The sequence below is a fragment of the Myotis brandtii genome, unplaced genomic scaffold (assembly GCF_000412655.1).
Source record: "Myotis brandtii unplaced genomic scaffold, ASM41265v1 scaffold1137, whole genome shotgun sequence".
NCBI classification, from domain to species: Eukaryota; Metazoa; Chordata; class Mammalia; order Chiroptera; family Vespertilionidae; genus Myotis; species Myotis brandtii.
Genome location: NW_005353916.1, coordinates 2,068,671 through 2,089,715, shown reverse-complemented (window position 1 = coordinate 2,089,715; position 21,045 = coordinate 2,068,671).

The following is a 21,045-nucleotide window of genomic DNA, read 5'->3' as shown; positions in this document are numbered from 1 at the left end:
CCTAGCAAGAATCCTTCATTTACATAAAGAAAACCAGGTTGAAGATAGGGCATGTAATCTGAGCCTTTAGAAAGCCTGCTTCCCCTTGTTCTTCCCAGAGCACAGGACTAGTCGCTGCCAGGATCTGTGTCTCCTGTTGCAAACTCTGACCTCTATTTTAGATGAGCCTCCTTCTTGGTTCACACTGTATAGAGTAGAAAGTAATAGACATCATAAGAAATGTGTAAAAATACTATGAAAGGGCATACGATTACTTATTGAGGGTGAGAATACCTCACTGGCAAGATGAATGGAATTTGGTAATCTGATCAGTTTCCTATGGCTTCTATAACAAACCTTCACTAAGTTGGCCGCTTAAAACAACAGAAATCCTATATCTTATGGTTCTGGAGGCCGATGTCAAGGTATTGACAGAGCCATCCTCTTTCCAAAGGCTTTAAAGAAGAATCCTTTTTTGCTTCTTTCAACTTCTGGTGATTCCAAGAATTCTGTGGATTGTGGCTGCATAAATCCAATCTCTGTCTCTATGGTCACCTGACCTTATCCTCTATCTCTATCCTCTTCTGACTCTTATAAGTACATTGTCGTTGGATATAAGGTACACCAGAATTATCTTAGCTTAAGATTCAAGTATGTTGGATATTATCTGGCAGGCAATGAGGAAGCATTAAGGTACATTTACCAGGGATCACATGATTAGAGTTTTATTTTTAAAGAAAACTATTAGGTATGAGGAGGGAAGGTGGATGAAAGGAAAGAATGAAGACTGAATCTTCTAGCAAGGCTTTATGAGAATTTGTATCTATTTATCCATCTACCTACCTGTTAGTAGTCATGAGAAATGTAGATGTAAGAACTTCCTGTAGAAAATTTGTATAAGAGTGTATTTGAGTCCAATAGAGGACACTCCTGGAAGCAAGGTCTCCACACCAAGAAACATGTTTCCCAGAATGACAGCTTGCAGTTTCTGTTAAACATTTGGAATTGAGGGAATTAAGGAAGATGACGTGAACATGAGAGAAAGCAAGACAGGGAAATTTCTAAAACTGGATTTACAGGACAGTTAACAAGATTATGTGCTTTCTTGAAGGTGGTCTGTTAACCTAGATGCACAAAAACAATGGGCAGGGCTTGCTTAAGGCAAAGAGAACCTTGTATGGAAAGTTATATAGGCTTGAGGTGTAATTACCCACCATGACCTGCCCAGTTAAGAATTTATGATCGGACCACCCTGTAAGGTTACTTTTGGTTAGATTTATTATAGAGCCCCTTCTTTGTCCTCACAAAGAAGGACCATTTTTTCCATTTGCTCCAATGTAAATGGACCTTGAGGGCATTATGCTAAGTGAGGGAAGTCAGACTGGAAAAAAAAAATTCTACATGATATCACTTATAAGTGGAATCTAAAAAAGTAAAAATTATAGAAAAAGAATAGAATAGTGCATACGAGGGGCGGGGCGGGGGTGTGGGGTCATGGGGATGTTGGTCAAAGGGTTCAAACTTGCAGCTAAAGAAGAAATAAACTCTGGAGATCTCGTGCACAGCGTGGCGATTATAGTCAACAATACTGAATTATGTTCTTCAAAGTTGCTGAGAGACTAGATCTTAAATGTTCTTAAAAAAAGAAATGATAAGAATGTGATATGATAGAGATTTTAGCTAATGTGATATGATAGAGATTTTAGCTAACGTTAAGTGGTAATCATATTGAATTACATAAATGTGTTACATGCACCCCTCACTGGCACCAGAGAGGTGTTACCTCGTAGCTCCCTGAGTCAGTGGGTGAGGGCTGTCCCCAACCTCGATCCTTGTCTTCTCATATAAATGAATTTATACGAGAGACCTTGACTGCATTGTGAAAAGCCAATTTATTAAAGCGATTAAAGCACGTGACTTTATTGAGGAAGCAAACCGATGCATCTGGCTTATTAAGCACACACGGGCTCTCAGCTGATCTGAGGAGCAGGTTGGTTGGGGGTCCGAGGCGTTATATACCCTCCTGCCTATAGGTCTCAACATTTCTCTGCTGACTATCTTGGTATAGATTAATTCTCAAGGTCTCTCTTTTACTTTGTTGCGGCCTTCTCAGAATTTATGAAAAGCACCTGGCAACTTTATCTTGCCAAGCCTGGAGACTGCTGGCTTCTCTGCTTAGGGAGTAAAACTGCTCTTTTTTTTCCTTTTTTATTTACCTCCTTCCTTTCTGCATTCTCTCCCTGGGGAGGTTTTTAACCATTTGCTCAGTGTCCTTGGCTGGGGAATGGCTTGTTAGTTATAAACTGGCTGCAATGCCCACACTGTTTAGCCTTGTTTTAACTTTCCTGTCTCAGTTTCCCTGTTCGTCCTGCCTTGGAATCCTGTAACAAATGTGTCAAATAAAAATGTTGTTCACCTTAAACTTACATGGTGTGATGTGTCAATGATATCTCAATTTTTTAAAAAAGTAAAGCTAGTAGGAGGAATATTACAGCTGACCTACTCCTGGCCACCGTACTTCAATCTGTGGATGAGTTCACCAGTGATAATCAAGGGAGAGAAGAGACTGCCCAACCTTCACATCTCTGTTTGTGTTGCATGCATGTTGATGCCCTGAGAGGTTTTCAACACTTTCACTTCCAAAGGTTCTCACCTTCAGCACCTCTTTAAACCTCTAGGCAGAATCCACGGGCACCTCTCCTCTCTGTAACACCACTACATAGCCAAAACCCAATGAGAGCCACATACATCATTTCCAACCTTTCTAATGGCCACATAACAAAGTAAAACAAAACAGATTAATTTTAATAACTTCCACCCAATATATTCACATCATTTCAATATGTAGTCAGTATAGAAAAATTGTAAGATCTTACTTCAGATTGAATGTTTGTGCCCTTCCCCTCCCCAACCCCCAAATCATATGTTAAATCCCATATGGTATTTGGAGGTGGAATCTTTGGAAGGTGGTAAGGTCATGAGGTCAGAGCCATCATGCATGGGATTAGCGTCCTTTTCAATAAGACTCCAAAGAGCTCCCTCACTCCTTCTGCCATGTGAGGACATCTTCTCTTATGAACCATCAGGTGGGCTCTCACCAGACACCAAATCTATTGGATTTCCCAGCTTCCAGAAGTGTGAGAAATAAATTTCTGTTGTTTATAAGCCACCCAACTTATGGTATTCTATTATAGCAGCCCAACAGACGAACAGATCCTTTAGATTTTCTTCAAGGCTTCGAATTTTGTATTTCATACTTACACCACATCTCAATTCAGATTAGCCACATTTCAAATGCAAAGTAGACATATGGGACTAGTGACTATTCTATTGATCATCACAAACCCATACTAAGTCTCATCTATGTGGTTGAATCAGTAAGGTAATTTGAAATCTGGCAGTCACATTTCATAGACTTAAAGGAAATATATGGAGAATAGAACAATTTATTTCTACGCATGCCAGCATTTCTTCCCCCTATATATCACCTTGTCTTGCTCTCTTTCCTGTATTTTTAAGCAGAAAATCATCCATCCATCCATCCATCTGGGGAATTGCTTATTTATCTGATTGTACCCCTCTCGGTGGTATTTCCCATATTTCCCCATCCCTCTCCACTAATGACAACCTGTATGAGCACACCTATTTAAAGTTGCATTACAACTATAATTAAAACTTATTTTGTTCACATTATGATCCCAAATGCTGAAGAGTTGGCATTAACTCTTACATTTCGCAGATATTCCCAGAGGCAACTGTAATTTGCAATTTGAAGTGAAGTGCAGGTGTTAGAAATAAAAGTGCTCCTAAAAGCAGAGCTGTTGGGCAACACTGCTATTTTGTATTCTTCTTCTGGTTTGAAATGTGATGCTTTGATGCAACTCCATTCTGTGCTAGCAGACAAATCTCCCTGTGGGCACATTTAATGGATGAAAAGGCTAAGGCAAAGAGGAAAGATTAATTAGCTTGTCTGAGGTCACTTAACACTACAGACACAGAGACAATGGCCGAGATAGAAACCCAGAAGCACGAAACTGTAATAATTTACGCCAAGTACTTAGAATTTTAATTTTCCTTAATGAGAACTATAACCACAGTATAAAGAATAGTGATTTCTGGATGCCACCCCTTTTAATTAATTTAAGCCGCTCAGTCATGTCAGTGTCATGTAAATGCTTTCTATTGATTTTGTATTTTTATCAGTCTTTCTTCCATGAAAACTGATCGGCATCTGTATTGTGCTACAGTTGTGGGATCTATGGGCTGTTATTTGTTATCCAATCTAATGAAAACATCTGTTTGTTGCTTAGTTCCCCAAAAGAATCTTACATTTCTGCTTTACATGAAAATATTTGCCTTTGAATTCTATAAGAAGTCATATGAGAGCATTCAGAAAAATCTATTCATTAGTTACCAGTCACATGCAGATTTTTTAAAGTTTAAATTACATACTTGAAGCCAGAAAGATGCAGTTACATATTGTAAATTATATAGAGAGTAGATTATTTATAAGTATTACATGAGAAGATGTAAAATGTAAACATGATTTCCCAAATTGTAATACTAATATTTACAAATTTGTAAGGGTTAGGGATAAAAGAAAGCACCTAGGCTGCAATGATGGTGGCACAATACATGAAAATATAAATCACATCAGGACAATCTTAGTTGGTTTAATCTAGTTATCTATCTATCTATCTATCTATCTATCATCTATCTATCTATCTATTATCTATCTATCTCTATCTATATATTATCTATCAAGATAGCCTTAATGTTCTCTGCAGCTTGACTAAATTTTAGACAGATTTCTACCTGACTATAAACCGCTGACCTCTCTTTTCTCAGAACATTTACTTTAGAAAACTTGTAATTATAAACTCTTTCCCTACCCCTTTGAAATGTAAATCTTCTCCCAGTCTCTTGCCAGTATTACAAACCAGGAATGTCTTTCAAGGACCCGGGAGAGCCATCTACTTGAAATGGAATCATCGAGAAAGAGTGTTCCTACTACATCTCTGTAGGAGCGTAGACCGCTATCTTTTATAACCTGACAATTGGCAAACAGATGGCCTAATTTCATTGACCGAATTTCCCTTTAACGTCCTCCAGTACTTTTCAATGAGTTCACCCAGGGCTTAAAAACCCTCCCACGTTTTCTATCAGTAGAGTTGAGTTCACTCTCTCTCACTTATGGCAATAGTCTTGACCCCTATTGCAATAATTTATAATAGTATTGCCTGTTTAAGTTTGGTGTGATATATATCATTATATATCATTATATATCCATATATAGTTTTAGCGATATATACATCCATACATGGATAGTTTTAGATTGATAGGTAGTAAGTTTGTTTTTGGAATGTATTCAAAAGCAATAATAATAGATTTATGGATAAGAATGTCCAAAACACAGTATTGTTTAGAATAATAAAACATTAAAACAATTAAAAGTTTCAATAATAAGGAATCATAATATAGAACATTATCCAAAACAAATTCTTAATTCCAGACTTTTTTAACATGCAAATGCTCAGGCTATCCTTGCAAAGCCCCTCACTTCTGAATAGGATTTTGAATAAAATTGCATAGAATAAAACCCAAACTTTTAAAATAGTTAATTGCTGGGTTAGTTAGATGTCAGGCAACTTTAGTTTTTGGCTTTAAAATGCTATTTTTTTTTTTACTTCTCTGCGATTAACAAATATGACATGAGCAAGAAAGTACAATAATATTTTCTTTAAATTTTTTTAAAAAACTGAATTCCTTGTGTAAATTTATAATTTTGTATAAACTCAGATCAAAATTCCCTGGCCGTATGGTAGTAGGGAAATTGAATTTTTCATGTGCTATTATTCCCACGGCTGTCTTACTAGTAAATTTGAAACAGTGAAGAAGTTTATTTGTCTGTCATATAGAAACCCTTCTATTTTTAATATCTTTATGTTTTATGCCTTATGATGAACTGAAATTAAAAGAAAGTAGCTTTAATTTAATACAAAAGTTAATTGTTCCACACATTTTGCCAGTGAGTCGGGTCTTAAGTCTGTAAGTACTTTGCCTGAAGCAATACAATTGCATTTATTCAAAATGCATCCCATTTGGAGGATGTATGTATTTTAAGACTCTGTGCACAGGCTGTCCACAGAATTACCTTCTGTTGCCAGTGTGTAATGATCCCTTCATTGAACTATTTTTAGCAGAGTTAGTCTTCCATAGCCTGTAGCAGGGAAGATAGGAAAAAAAAAAAGACTAAAACACTAACCTTGATTATGTGCTAAAAAGCAGCACTATACTGCACAGACTATACCACCTGGAGAATTGAAGAATAAATGGGAAGAAAAGGTAAATGATTTTCTGTGTGTATATTGTAGACACCTAATTTATTAATGGGGCTGAGAAAAGAAGATATTCCCTTATTAGTATTGTACCTGGTAAGTAGAGCCATTGTGGGACCATCCTTTCAGAACCCAGTGTCAAAGTTCAGAGGACCAAAGCAGTAAAATAAAAATCAATTTGAGACATTTTTCTTCTTATTTATCCAGACCAAATTAATGTATTTCAATTCAGATGAGCTTTGATTGCTATTTCTGATTTTTACATTCTTCAGATCTCTTGCCTGACCAGTGTGGGTCAGTGGTTGAACATCGACCTATGAACCAGGAGGTCATGGTTCGATTTCTGGTCAGGGCATATGCCCAGGTTGTGGGCTTAATCCCCAGTGTGGGGTGTGCAGGAAGCAGCTGATTGATGATTCTCATCATTGATGCTTCTATCTCTCCCTTCCTCTCTGAAATCAATAAAAATATATTAAATAAATAAAAAAGAAAACAGGCCTCATGATGTTGTTGATGTGCTCTATCAATTTTGAAGATTTTTAAAAATTTTTGAATGAAAATTTTAACTAAGAGATTATGTTCATGCTAGGTCACTAACTTTTTTCTTTTATTCATTATTTCCAAAAAACTCTTTTTACAGTGTTTCTTATTCTTCAACCCACCTTTATTAAAGATATTAAAAACAGAAACCATTGATATGCTTTCCCTTTTAGGGAAAGAAGGCAATTTTGTTTTGAATTTGATGACTATGAGCAGAATATAATTATTTATGCCATTCATGCATCTTTCATGGGGATCAGTTTATTCAAATTTCTAAAAATAATAAAATGAGGGGCTTTTTTGGTAATAAATGCTGCTTTAGATGACAGTAGTATGCTAATTAGTATCTACAATTTGGTTATCCCATATGGATGAGCAGCAAACACAGCTTTTATAACTATTTCCAACATTCTTTTGTAACTGAATAGGCTGTCTACTCAGAAATCTTAAATAAAAAGAGCACCATGGTTCAGAATTGGAAATTTAATGGAATCCTCAGGAAAGGTTTCTTTCACATTGTGCTTCTCAAGCAGGATTTCTGCTTCTGCTGTGGTGTAGAGACCAGGACCCAGGCCCAAGTCAGCTCCTTCTTCCTTTTAAGGTTTTTTGCAAGATACAGCTATGTTTTGGAAACCAAAGATGTAGGTATTAGAATCCAGGTCTTATCCAGGTGTCAACCTTACTCAATCACAAAGTTTCTTCTGAGCTCATTTCATGTGAGTTTCAATTCAACATGTGTGAGGAGAAAAGTGCACGATATTATTACCCTAAACTTTTTCCAGGAAGGTTGAGATAATCAAACTAAATTTTAACTGGTTATCATTTCGCCTAATTTGTTTTGAGAATATGCTGTGAATGTTCTAGGCACTACCATAGGCAATGAGAATGCCAAGCAAACGGGTCAGTATGGTTTTTCTGTTCTCGAAGCTCATGGGCTGTTGAGGATGTAAGCGAGCAAATGCTATCACAGCAGGGTAGGCTGTTCATGCAGGAAAAAAATCATGTCCTAAATTGTGAGCTATTAGAGAATGCTGTATGTATGAAGTGTACAGGCTGAGTGGACTTATTGGTGAATGGAGCGTGTCAGCTGAATTATGGTCAGGTGAGTGAACAGACCAAGAGAGCAACATGGTAGGATCTTAAGATAAGAGAGGAAGTAAACTGAAGTAATTTAGTCCAACTACAGTGGGGGTGGGGGTGTCGTAGACTAGAGAGATCAAGTGGACATCATCATTAAGCTCCTTAGAAAGCATTTTAAGAGTTTGCACTTTTTTTGAAAACAATAGGAGCTAATGATGACCAGGTGAGTGGGATAAGATTTACAAATTAGAAAGACCACTTCAATAGACTAGGACCAGAGAAATGACGAGAAGAACGTTGAAAGAAAATAGGTAAGGAATGAAATTGAAGGACATGCAGTGGAGGTGAGAGGAGTGGAGAGCAGATAGATAGGAGAAATTGAGGTGGCAAAATGAAACAATTTGGTGATTCATTAGGTTGGAATGAGAGGGAAGAAAGAGACTAATTTTCATGTTTTTGTCTTAAGTAATTGGGCAATGTATTCACTGAGACAGATCAAGGTAATGTCAGTTTGGGGAGCAAGAGTGGACGGGGAACCATGGTGACTTTAGGTTTGGAATTTCATTTTCAGTAGCTTTGAAATGTCAATGTGAAGATGTCTATTTGAGAACTAGGTATATGAGTCTGAATTTGGAATTAAGAAAAAAATTAGAAATTATATAGACTATATAACACATTGATTTTCATTCTGACTGCCCCATCTTTTTATATATTTTTTCAAATGAAGATTATTATTGTTATGTGTTCCTATATTCTTGATTCATGTGACACTCATATTTCCTGTCTTTAATCTTGTATTTCTTCCATAATTCAAGAAAAAAAAATGCTCCTCAGTCAGGTTACTGGAGGTTCTTCAAAGTTATATTAATCGTATCTTCCCAAATGAAGTCCCACATGCTGTCATTTATGTTTTTAGATAAAAAAGTTTGCACATTGTTTCTTAAAGGCCTGTTATTAGATACTAAAAGAAACTTTATTTTTCCTCATTTCAGAGGTTCTCAAAAGTTCTTCTCATATTAGAATATATTCCTTTACTATGAGAAAATAATGGGTAGAACACAAACATAAAATGTTTACAAGAAATATACTAACTTTAAACTAATACATTCCACTACTAGATAGAAAACTCCTGTTACTTTTCCATTAAATAGGATGCTCTTTCATTAAAGATGTGCTTAGTTCCTGGAAATAATCTTTTATATCTGATCTTTGAAATGCAAAAGTGCTTCTAAAACATATGTAATAGAATTCATTCCAAACATCTGAATTAGGTTTTATTATCCCTTTTTTACAGGTAAGATTAATGAAGCTCTGTAAGGTTACACAATTTGACTAATATAACACAGGCCATATGTAAATTGAGCAGGGACTAAACCAAATATTTCACCCAAGTTCAGTGATTTTTACCTCTATCATAAAGTTTTACTTTTAATCAGTGAATTCTGTTTGCAAGGTTGTTGGACCACTTTAGGAATGTCACTTGTAGAAATAAAGCAACAGGTCAACAAAGGTATTAAACTTTGGCATATAGTTATCATATCAAATCAAATTTATCTAGTCAATTAATGGTTTATTTGTTAATTTAACTTAGTATTTTACATAATATATAACGCTTATTTATTACATATATATATATCTTTATTTCAGGACTTAACAATAGCTCTAGCACATACATGCACAACACACACATATATAGCATATCTTTAGCATTCAATGCTAATTAACAATAACAGCTCTAATTTACATTGAATTAATTTAGAATTTATAGAGATCTAACAGCTTGTTTAAGATTACTAATGGTTAACCAGCAGAATTAGAATTCAGACCCCATTCTTCTGAATCTGTAGAATTTATTTTACTGCATCATAAATAATACCATTATAATACTGGGGGGAAGTCCTATTCAAATTTTGGAAAATTGTTTAAAATGTTGGCAAAATTTTCTATATTAATTTTGTTTCTTTAGGCATATAATGCTCCAATCCAAATGAAAGTTTGCTAGCATTACACTGTACTAAGGGACTTATGTTAGTTCATACTCTAAGAATTAACATTTTCTTTTGCTGTTATTTACAGGTTATAAAATTTAAAAAACCCAAAATATATTTTTACTCACTGAATATAAAAATTCCATAACAAATGCGAGCATTTGTATTCAACTCAAGTGGATCAACTAACATATGGTCATTGTAGTCCTTTGGTTGTTGCCTTGGAAGATTGATCACCACCTGTCAAATCACATGAACTGATTTGATGATCAAGATGGTCATCTATGAAAGCTTGGTTGCTTCCAGCATTTAGAAAACTAAAGTGTTCTATCAACCAGTAAATCATAGATTTTTCATGCATTTCAGGAAGCTATGCCATTGTACTCAAAGGGCAAATGCATCTTGCCATTTCTTTATCCTGTGTTGTGATGTTTGTGCCTTATCCTATCTACTTATCTACCTACCAACCTACCTACCTCCTATTACCTATCCATATCACTTAAAATATTGGTCAGATCAAGTGACAGAAAATTCAATGAACTCTAAATAACTCACAAGCTGGAAAGTCTAGAGCTGGAGAGTACTTTGCTTGATCTGTAGGATGATGATCTCTTTAAGGCTGCATATCCATTATTTGTGATCCTTTTAGCTCTGTCTTCTTTGCTTGGCTTTATCCTTAGCCTGATTTTGCTGAGGATTGTCAGATGACTGGCAGTCCATTTGGGTCACATGCACTTTTTTTTTTTTCATCTAAGAGAAGAGCATTATATCAAAACTATAGTTACAGAAAAGTTTTGGATTTCCCTTCAGTTGAACTGACGTTGGTCCCATGAACCAATCACTGGGGCCAGGGAGACACCATATGTTAGCTTGTCTTAGTTTTACCTTTGTCTTAGTTTTTGCCAATCCTGGAGCAATCACTGTAAGGAACATCAAGAACAGCAGCTCATCTAAGAGAAGAGCATTATATCAAAACTATAGTTACAGAAAAGTTTTGGATTTCCCTTCAGTTGAACTGACGTTGGTCCCATGAACCAATCACTGGGGCCAGGGAGACACCATATGTTAGCTTGTCTTAGTTTTACCTTTGTCTTAGTTTTTGCCAATCCTGGAGCAATCACTCTAACGAACATCAAGAACAGCAGCAACAATAGACTGCTATAATTAGCTTAAGTCAATCAGGGCTTTCCTTCGGAATTTCAAATAGAATCAAGCCTCCAGTCAAGGGCATCTACCTTGGTTGCAGGCACATCCCCAGTGGGGAGTGTGCAGGAGGCAGCTGATTGATGTTTCTCATCGATGTTTCTAACTCTCTATCCCTCTCCCTTCCTCTCTGTAAAAAATCAATAAAATATATTTCTAAAAAAAAGAACAGCAGCAACAATAGATTACTATGATTAGCTTTAGTCAATCAGGGTCTTCCTTTGGAATTTAAAATAGTATCAAGCTTCAATACCTATCTGAAATATAGTGAATGTGACTTGGCTCTCCAAAGTGAAATCTAGGTACTTTTGTAAAGGAAAAGAGTGAGGTAGGATATGCATCAACAAGTGTCTATCCATTCATTCATTCACCCTTCTACTTCTATCCATCTAATCAATAATTTCTATTTATTAATATATTTCTTCCTCTGCATTTCTAGGTACAATCTGAAGTAAGCATTACTTAAATATACTTATATTTTTTATTCACATATTTTCTGCCTTATTTTTGCTTAATATATGAGGAATAAATATGAGGAACATCCATTGTGTTTAATAAATTACTCTAAGAGTACTAGAATGAAGAATGACATTTAAATTATAAGCTCTACTGAATTTTATTACTACATGAAATATAGATGTCCAGGAATGAAATTATAGGCATATACTAAGGAAATAAATAGTATCGCTATTAGATACTTTTTATTGGAGAAGAAAAGTTGTCAACATGGAAACATAAATAGACACCAAGTTTGTTTCCCAATTATTATATTTTATAAAGATTCCCAAATTTCTAAAAATGATAATTTGACAATTATTTACATTGTATGATACATATGAATTATTTACATATGAAGAAGAAATTTAGTGTCATTCTCTAGAATTTAAGGAGTTTAAAGCCATTTGATTATTATTATTTGATGATTTAGTTAATAATCTAGAGTATTAGAAAAGATAATAGCCTAGTTGGTAAGAGAAGAACCAAATAAATAAGTGGATATTTTAAGTATGGAGGTGATTCATGTATATATGAGACTAGAGGCCCAGTGCACGAATTCGTGCACCAGTGGGGTCCCTCAGCCTGGCCTGTGGGATTTGGCTGAAACAAGCTCTCTGACATCCCCCGAGGGGTCCTGGATTGCGAGAGAGTGCAGGTCAGGATGAGGGACCCCACCAGTATACTATCAGGGCCAGGGAGAGATGCGGGAAATTGGCCAGCCGGGGAGGGACTGTGGGAGGGCTCCAGGGCGTGTCTGGCCCATCACACTCAGTCCTGAATGGCAGACCCCTGGCAGCAAGCTAACCTACCGGTCAGAACATCTTCCCCCTGGTGGTCAGTGCATGTCATAGCGAGCAGTTGAGCAGCCTTAGCATATCATTAGCATATTATGCTTTGATTGGTTGAATGGCTGACTGGTCAACCAGACACTTAGCATATTAGGCTTTTATTATATAGGATAAGAGAAAGGCTTAATTTTATGGGATGCAAAGTTTAAGAGAGCTTAGTGTGGAGAAAATAAAAAAGAAAATTCAATGGAAAACTTACAGAATTTCAGAAAGTAAGATGAAGAATTATCTGCTAGTTGTCTTAATGTTAAAAAGAGATGGAAAGTTTTCTTTATTTTGCAGTTCTTTAAGGAGGCTAGGGTAACTCAGTCCCAAACCATGAATTCTGAGTTATATCTGACTGCTTATAAGTTTTCTCTAGTAAATTTTGGAATGACTCTACTTTCCTGAAGCCAATTGATAAAGTACTTTCCTTATGGTTTTGCCAGATGAGTCGCCTGAAGGAATGTCTATGTAATAAAGTCCAGAGAAATAAATACAAGGAACGTTTGTATCAATGTCAACACACAAGGGAAAGGGCACATACAAGAAGCAAACAATGAATGCATAAATAAGCGGAACAACAAATCAATCTCTTTATCTCTCTCTAAAAATCAACACATTAAAAAAAAACCCCACACAACTAAGCAAAACCTGAGCTTTGAAAGTCCTCTATTCTTTGCTTCTGCATCGGTGTCATACTCCACATGTCCCTTTTACATTTCCCTCCAAACCTGAACTCTGTAGTTTGAGCAGGGACCTCTACAGGCAGCTAGCTATCAGCCTTAAGGGGAGTCCCTTTCTATTGTTGCCTGAGGGGGATCCAGGGGCTTAGAATCTGGAAATCGTTCATTGTTCTGTGGGAGTGCTGGGCTTCTTGATCTCATTGTGGTTATAACTTGCTTGAGGGCATAAAACATGTGATTCTGTTACCCTTCTGAGGAACTTGGCCTATTAAGATATTTTCTCATTACATAAGAAAAGCCAGCAGAGAGAAAGAAATTGAAATTGAGTCAATGTTGGCTCAAATTTCAAAGATCTTCTGGAACAGTGTTTCTTAAACTGTGGTAAAAGACCAAGTTTACTGCCACTATCATTAATCTATCATACTTTTGTAAAATTCAGCAAAATTAATTCCCAGAAAAATAATAATAAAAAAGACACAAGACACAAGTCCGGATTCTTTTAGACCCAGCAAACATAAAATTACGCTGCAAAATGTCTGCAGTAGTGACTGAATATTTAATTTTTGTATTAATATTTTTATAGACAAGAAAGTTTGCAGACCAAATTACTTTGGAAACAAACACCTTTTGAATGGAATGATAAATAATACAAAACTAACTATTTAACATATTTTATATTATAGAAAACTAGCAGGTAAAAGTATCAAATAAAGAGGTAGTTCAGTGGTTGAGTGTTGACCTATGAAGCAGGAGATCATGGTTTGATTCCTGGTCAGGGCACATGCCTGGGTTTCAGACTCAATTCCCAGTAGAGGGTGTGCAGGAGGCAGCCAATCAATGATTCTCTCTCATCATTCATGTTTCTATCTCTCTCTCACTCTCCCTTCCTCTGTGAAATCAATAAAAAATGCATATGTATATAAAAAGAGGTAAATTGTAGAACCAACCATCTAAAGAGAGTGATCCTGACAGCATTATTAATTAGCTCTTATTAAAATAAAACTCTCCACCCTACTACCATGGATGTCTAATTTAGAATAAGTAACTGGTCATGTTTTACCAAAATAATGTTTTTCTTATCATTTGCATCTATTTTATTTTTATTGAGGTATAATTGACATAGAAAATTATATTAGTTTCAGGTGTTACAACACAATGATGCAATATTTGTATATATTGCAAAATTATCACCACAATAAGTCTAATTAACATCTGTCACCATACATAGTTATGGAATTTTTTTCTTATGAAAAAATTTTCTTTTAAGACTTACTCTTAGCAACTTTCAAATATGCAATATAGTATTAGTAATTATAGCCATCATACAATATATTCCATTCTATGATTTATTTATTTTATAACTGGATGTTTGTACCTTTTAACTCCCTTTACCCATTTCACTCATCCCTACCTCCTGCCTGTGGCAGCTCATATATCTATGAATTTCGGTGCTTTTTATTTTTTTAAGATTCATATATAAGTGAAATCACGCAGTGTTTATCTTTCTCTGTCTTATTTTACTTTGCAAGTAAAATAAGTGTCATCTATGTTGTTACAAATGGCGAGATTTCATTCTTTTTTTAAAAAAAATCATTTTTTGTTGATTTTTTTGTCTTATTTTACTTTGCAAGTAAAATAAGTGTCATCTGTGTTGTTACAAATGGCGAGATTTCATTCTTTTTTTTAAAAATCATTTTTTGTTGATTTTTTTTTTTTTAGGGAGAAGGGAGAGAGAGAGAGAAGGAGAGAGAAGGAGAGAGAGAGAAACACATCAATGTGAGAGAGTGCATCAATTGGTTGCCTTCCACATGTGCTCTGACCAGGGACGGAACCTGAAACCTGGCTATGTGCCCTGACTGGTATAGGAGGACACTCCATCCAACTGAGCAACACCGGCCAGGTCTCATTCATTTTTATAGCTGAATAATATCCTCTTATATATATCTACTACATATTTCTTTATCCATTCATTTGTTGATGGACACTTAGTTTGTTTTTATATCTTGACTATTGTAAATAATGCAGCAATGAACATGGAATGCATCAAAATGTTTAAAACAATTCTTCAACTTAATTCTCTTCAAATAGTGAAAACTTCATACATATTTTTACATATTTTGTTCATATTGAGTAAAGATACAAAATGAAGAAACACTGAAATTGTTAAAATGAAAAGTTTCATAAAATAGGATTGATAAACCAAACCTTTTTTTTTTAACTAAAAGTACCTCAATTCCTAAAAATAAAGAGCTGAATAACTAATTGGCTTGATTAGGCAAATAGGTTGAGATTGCTAAGATTTAAGCTCTTGTCAAAATTCTGATATTACACCTATTTGGATTGGCTATTGTAATCTCAAATTGTGAAAACTATTGGATCACATTTTGCTCCTCTTTATCTCCAAAGAGAATCCATAAGCCAAGTTAATTAACAACATCTCAATTGGTAGCATTTAAAAATGCATTGTAACCTTTATCAATATTGAAACATTAATCATAATAATTAAAATGTTAAGTTTATTTTTCTCTAGGATACTGGCAACACTGCTAGCAGCAGCAGTAGAAACATTGGAGGAGATATAATTAAATTTCTCCATTGAGAAACCTCAAATGTAGCCCAGACATTCCACAGAAAGGATAATAATGTGTTACGACATGTTATTTATCCTATGCAATAATTCCTCATGAAGTTAAAGAATGGCTGCACTTATAAATGACACCTGGTAAATATGCTTTTATGATAACAATAGAATTATGAAGCTGACCGCTTGAAAAAGCCTGTAGGATGTGAATATATACTTCATTATCTGTTTAAAAACGATGCACTTCTTATGATCATAGCACAAGAATGGAATGAGATAAGGATAAGCAGTGGTGCTCTGTGTTGTGCTAGGGAGATAATCTATAAAGTTTTACCTGGTAATAAACAACATGGTGATGGAAGAGCATTTGATAGTTAGGGCTGCAGAAAGCTTTCTGCTTCCCTACAGGAGCCACTACTGAGCAAGGGCACAATCAATCCTCTAAATTTTATCATAAAAATAAATTAAATATAGATAAGGAAATAACAGCAACATGAGCAAGAGGGTACCTGTGGAGTGAAAATTTGTTAGGTCCCTAGGACGAATCCAATAATGGGCAAGTTAGTCTTTTTATAAAAAGGCTGCTTCACACTGGGGCTCTGGGGCCGTTTGTTCATGTGCAGAGCACCTGCTATTAATTTCTTCCACCCCATTCTCAGGAAGAACAATTCCTCTTTATGGCTTCCTCATCTCTTACATCACGTTCGTATAGGAGCCTCTAAAAAGAGCTAACACAAAGCATTTTTAAAACAAAAATTCTACATTAGTAACACGCCCCCCCCCTTTTTTTAAATTTGAAAGCGTTCAAAAGTAACTTAAATAAAATAAAGGGTTTATTAATTTGATCAAGCCATAAAGGTGGTTGGGTAGAATTCTCACTTCAACCTGTTTGATTTAAAAACTCATTAAAAAAACACACAAAGCCCTAAACAGGTTTGGCTCAGTGGATAGAGCATTGGCCTGCAGACTGAAGGGTCCCAGGTTCGATTCCGGTCAAGGGCATGTACCTTGTGATGTTTCTCTCTCATCGATGTTTCTAACTCTCTATCCCTCTCCCTTCCTCTCTGTAAAAAAATCAATAAAAATTGCCTTCCACATGTGCAAAATTTTTTTTTTAAATCAATAAAATATATTTAAAAAAACACAAAAAAACTCATTCACATAACCAACATTCCAGAAACAACTAGAAAATCTGCTTAGAAAACATCTTCACACATGCTTTTCTTAACTTTAATTTTTTTCAATTACAGTTTACACTCAATATTACTTTGCATTAGTTTCAGGTGTACAGCATAGTGGTAGACAATCACCTACTTTATAAAGTTTTCCCCCTGATATTTCCAGTACCCACCTGGCACCAGACATAATTATTATAATATTATTGATTATAGTCCTTATGCTATACTTTACATCCCCATGACTCTTTTATAACTACAATCTGTACTTCTTAATCCCTTCACCTTTTCCACCCAGCCGCCCAACCCCCTCTCCTCTAGCAACCATCCACCTGTTTTTAATAAGGCTGTGTATACATAGTGGTTGCCACAGTAAACATAATTTGTTTAGTTTTTCCATTGTACAGGCTAAAGATGCCATTTGCCTCAGCCCTCTTTTGAAGGATTGCTATCTTGGAAAACGAGTTTTGCACCTTCAATCATTCCACAACATCACTTTACTGGTTGACATTTTCTTCATGCAAAAAATGTATCCTCCGGGGAACATTTTCTCAAAATGATTAGTTCTAATTGTGCTTGTTGGAGAGCAGATTCTGACCAGTACATTTGTTTCTGATCTGAGGACACATCAGAATCAGTAGTGGGAAAGCAGATGAATGGAGGACTGAGGCACTCAACAACCTTCATTGAATGTTTTGCCCACTCAAAATTTGAGCTCTAACATGTTTGCTTTTTAAAATTAAAAATGTGTATTTATTTATTTTGAAAAAAATAATGGATTTGGAATTTAACTCTGTTGGAAAATTGCAATGGTCAATTTTACAATGATTTCTACCTTTTAAAAAAGCCTAAAAGAAGTATATGCTGTGTTTATTGAATGCCCTCAGAGTGCACAGCAGCTTTATTATTGATTCGGCATTAAATAAACCCTTTAACACTTCTGTCCTGACTTAGGATTCAGACAGAAAACAAGATAGATGCTTTGAAGAAGAGAGACCAAAATACTACATTATGTAATGTGGTTTTTTAACATTCGCTGGGAAGTTCCCTGTCCCTAGATAAAAAGAGGGTGGGTTGGTGGTGATGGTGGTTGAGAAAGAATAGAGTGTTCTGGTCATAAGAGAGAAATATAAGAATTTGGAATCCTCTTATTCTTGGCTTGGTCATAGATGTGTGGCTTCAGGGAAAATCAGTTACCCTCCCATTAATTTCCTTCATGGTAATATGTTAAAATGATTATCTGAATTTATAAGGCCTGCACCATTTTTATCCATTTCCCTATTTTCTTCAGCATCCTATAGATTTATCTATGTGCACATGCATGTGAGGTGTGTGTGTGTGTGTGTGTGTGTGTGTGTGTGTGTGTGTGTGTATTTATATATTTCAAGAGATCCTGGGCTTCATTAACCTAAAAGAAATATACAGCTTCTAATAGTCATAAAAATTCAACTATCTACTAACCCTGGTCATAAATGGAAATCTATTACATTTTATAAGATGGATATAAACAAATATAAAATATGTAGCTAATGCCCCTAACAGTTACAGAGTAGTTCTCTATATCTTTCTATGAAAGTTGCTGTTGAGTAATATATAAATACTTTATAAAGTGTAGATGACCTATGAATAAATGTTCTCTCATCTAATTTAGATAAAATGACAATATTCTATGTCAACTAGAAATTCAAGTCTGTCTTGTGCCCTGAGAAACTGGATATTATTTCAAGTCAAATTTTCTTCTTAAATTTTGTGCATGATTTTCTTTTCATTACAAAATGTAGTTAGCATGCTAGGAAATTATAAAATAAGAAAGATTACAAATTTATGTATTGAGACTTATACTTGGACAATTCAGTTGATTGTCTTAGGGATATATTCTCCAGAATGATACAGCGATTATCAGAAAAAGCTACTAAGTCCTTCCCATTCCCCTTTTTCTCCCTCTTTCTCAGACACATGTAATTATCTTCTTGTGTTCTTTTTTTAAAAGTGTATTTTTATTGATTTCAGAGAGGAAAGAAGAGGGAGATAGACACATCAATGATGAGAGAGAACCATTGATTGGCTGCCTCCTGCATGCCCCCTACTGGGGATCAAGCCCAAAACCCAAGCATGTATGTGCCTTGACCCAGGATCCATCCATAACCTCCTGGTTCATAGGTTGACGCTCAGCCACTGAGCCACACCGGCCGAGCAGTCTTCTTGTGTTCTTAATTGTGTACAGAAAGACTCACTAGAGCTCTTCCACAGGAGGTCCCCAGGCCACTGCTGCCACATCTCTAGAGATTCTTGAGAAGTTTCAGCACATTTTGAGAGTACTCAACACCAATATTGCTGGGCAGTGGTCAATAGCCTTTGCCATCACTGCAATGAAGGGTGTGGGGGCAAAGTTATGCTCATGGAGTGTTGAGGAAAGCAGACATCCACCTCACCAAGAGGCCAGGAGAGCTCTCAGAGGATGGGGTGGAACTGTGATCACCATTATGCAAAAACACACCCATACAAGATTCCAAACTGGTTCTTGAACAGAAAGAACGATGTGAAGGAAGGAAAATACAGCCACTTCTTGACCAGTGGTCTGCACAAGCTTCATGAAGACCTGGAGCAACTGAAGAAACTCCAGGCCCACAGAGGGCTGCACCACTTCTGGGGTCTTCATGTTCAAGGCCAGCACACCAATGTCCAAGAAGAAATAAATCTGTAGGCCTCATCTGTTAATAGTTTATACACCTAACAAAAAAGAGAAGGAGAGAGTCATTAGAATGAATGTAGACAACAGGTCTTGTCCATCCCGGCCTCTGTCCTGCCCTCCTACAGGAGGAGACCTACTGCTCCCTGCCTCTTAGATGTGCCCACGGTGATGCAACCCTGTAGTGATGAGTCTTAAATAACCTAGCATTTTGAGAACACCAGTATGCATTGCCTCTGCCTATGATTACGTCCTGACCTACTTTCCACCATCCACATATGCAGAAGCCCTCATCTCTGATTGCCTTAGGGAGTCATTCTCCTGTTTATACCTATTTCCCTTGAAACTATTTATCTACAGGGATCATTTGTTTGTTTATTTTGTGAAGTTTCTAAGTTTCTAGTTTCCCTTCCCCCATGTACTTGGAGACAGGCTAGTCAAGGGTTAGAGCTGTAACAAAACCAACATTTTGTTATTTGAACAACCACAATAACACAGCACATACAGTTGACTTAACTTCTGCCCTCTATTTCCAATACTCATCTTCCCAAAAGCACGTGGAATATCCCTTCTAAGCTTCTTTTGCTTGAAGGAAATACTATCTCTGCAGCTCAAAATATATAGTGTCTGGGATTAAATACTGATGTTATACTTCACTCTTCGGGTACTGACTCAGTCTTGGAATAGTCCTGAGTGAACGGGGGTGGGGCCCAGAGAGATTAATGGAACAAAACAAGTAAATCACTATCAGTATTTTGTTAAAATATGAAAATATCTTATTTATTCACATTTTAGATTTGTCAGTAAATACATATCTGAATATGTAACATTTAACAAAAGGAATGAAGTTTTGCTACAGCTTTTCAAAGGTCTCAACTTTTGTTAAGAGTCTTGGATTATAATCTCAATTTTGATGTCAATTTGTCTGACTGTAGAGGAGTAGTTTAATCTTCCTAAGAATAAATTCTTTATCTGTAAAACGAGGGTTAGGTTTATATTATTGTGAGTTTAAAATTTCCATGATGCTATGGTTCCCTGAGAAGTACAAGGAACAAAGTGTTATGCATAGATAAGAAAAAGTGGCCTGCTAATTTTTTTCAATTTATATAAACAAAAGAAGAAATTCTCTATCCTGCATTAAATACAGATGGGGTTGTAGAGTTTGCTATAAAACATATTTTAATGTGACATTTGTGATAGCATGAAGCTCTAAAATAAGGCTTATGTCATGATGTTGTCTGAGGATGTACTTACTGTTTTGTTTTTATCTAACACTAGAGGCCCAGTGCACAAAATTCGTGCACAGGTAGCGTCCCTAGTGGCTGCTGGCTGCTGGCCTGGGCCTTCTTTCATTCAGCGCCGCCCTCTGGTGGTCAGCGCATGTCATAGTGAGCAGTGGAACTCCCAGTTGGTTGAACTCCCATGGGGACCCTTTGCATAGTAGGCTTTTATATATATAGA